This window comes from Coenobita brevimanus, chromosome 56, assembly GCF_032717465.1.
Source record: "Coenobita brevimanus isolate Jiangsu-jjx chromosome 56, ASM3271746v2, whole genome shotgun sequence".
Taxonomy (NCBI): Eukaryota; Metazoa; Arthropoda; class Malacostraca; order Decapoda; family Coenobitidae; genus Coenobita; species Coenobita brevimanus.
This window is the reverse complement of record NC_137009.1, coordinates 8,450,717-8,452,752: the sequence shown is the minus strand read 5'-3', so window position 1 is coordinate 8,452,752 and position 2,036 is coordinate 8,450,717. Positions and strand designations below refer to the sequence as shown.

General features: G+C 33.7%; 1 pseudogene; it reads right to left on the bottom strand.

Annotated features, from left to right (window-relative positions):
- Positions 1–983: 983 nt before the first annotated feature.
- Positions 984–1,101, bottom strand: LOC145401878 (5S ribosomal RNA; annotated as a pseudogene).
- Positions 1,102–2,036: the final 935 nt, after the last annotated feature.

Below are 2,036 nucleotides of genomic sequence, written 5' to 3'. Positions count from 1 at the left end.
ATATACGCTCAATAACTCTAGTAAACAGTTTCATACCGAACCAAACTAAGATACCGCAAGTTATAATTTAACAAAAACTTTAAAGTATTAAAAAAAAGTGTAGATGAAGCTGTGTGTTTTTGTCATACATAAAACAATATAATGTATAAAATTTTCATCAAAACTATCTAACTAAAACTAAACTCAGTAGTTGTGTTAGCATAACACTTTACAAACAGAGGATATGTAGCTGGAATGAAATGAATTTTGGAGAAAAATATATCAGACATCCAAACACTTTATATTACTGGAACAGGAAAGAAAGATAGAGGTACATTAATGAAATCAAGGAAACCAATACAAAACTAGAAAACTGGGAACATTTAGATATGGCGTTGAAAATAAGGCATAACATAACACCAGTGCCAGAAGAGATAAGACGGAAGAGGTGATTGCTCAGCTGAAAAAAAAAAAAATAAAATAAAAAAAATAACAATAAGGCATCAGGCCCGTACTATATGAAGCCAGAGTTGTATAAAATAATACTTAAAAGTAAGAATTGCATTAACACTTTAATTGACTGTTACAATAAAATCTTAAAGAAGGAAAAATACAAGTTTCATGGAAAACACACTGCTTAGCCTATCCACAAAACAAACACTGATACCAGACTTTAGAATAATAGCTCTTACAGAAATTACTTATAAATTATTAATGGCAATACCAAAAGAAAGAATAGAGCAGCATATTAAGAAGAACAATGAAGATAAGAAAGATCAGCCCAGAGAACTTAGAACAATTTTATACTGACTGTAAAAAGTATGCTCAAAATAAAAGTTTTAAAAAATTGATCTACAGCGACAATACAAAGAAAGTAGACAAGAAATTTCATTCATTCATTGCCAGACGCCATGTATCCCAAACGGGGTGGCCAAGGGCTTAGAGTTAATTGTTTTACAGGGAGGGGCACTAATCCTCCACCAACTCCACTTGACACGTAGGGATGCCAACAGCATCTGGTGTTCCCAGGCGGTCACCCATCCAAGTACTAACCAAACCCAACGTTACTTACTTCGCTGATCGGACGGGAAGCGGTGTACTCAACGTGGTATGGGCGTTTAATTGGAGAAATTTTATTCAACAGGAAAAATATTCAAGTGTAAAGAAACTGCATGAATTTGAAAAATAAGGCATAAATAACCTACACACAGGTAAAAAACTGAATTGCTGAAGAAAGCAGAAACAGTACACCAAAGGAATAAGAAAATATAGACACTATATGTACAGTATATATATAATCAACCAATGTTGTATAGATTAAGCTTCTGACTACCATTGCGTTGCATTGCATATATAATGTGCATTTTTCTCATAGGTTAGGATTAGGTAACTATAGCTATATAATAATATAAGCATATTGCTATATAACTATATTCCAATCATCGGTAATTTTTTCTTGTTTTTGTTCTCTCCTTGTTAGGTAAGGTCAGATTAGTTTATTATCCATCAAACAGCTTCTACCACAAAACAGTGCAACAACTTTACCTAAGTGTAATTGGGACTAAATTAGTTTTATACAAAATAATGCTTACGGCATTAGTTAAAGACTTGCCCAACATCAGTTTTACCTAACTGATATTTGTAATTTAAATAATAGGTTTCTTGTATCATATTTTCATTTCTATTCATGCTCTAACCAGCGCAAATCTCTTTTTAAGTTCTCCCCTTCAAACTATAGGAAACATGAGTAGCAATAAAACAGACTCCGGCCTGGCAAAAATTCATATTTAGCAAACAATTCTTGTCATCATTTAGGCATAAGATTTACGCAAAGGCATTACATAATTACATTTGCCTTAGGATTGACCCATACACATTTCTTCTTGGCTTAGGCTAGGCCTATGGACATTTTTCTTGGCATAGGCTAGACCTATACGTTTCTTCCTGGCCTAGACAAGACCCAAAAATGTTTTTGCTTGGCCAAGGCTGGGCTCATAAATGTTTCTTCTTATCCAAGGCCAGGCCTATGCTTGTCGGTTGATATCCTTGTTACCTAG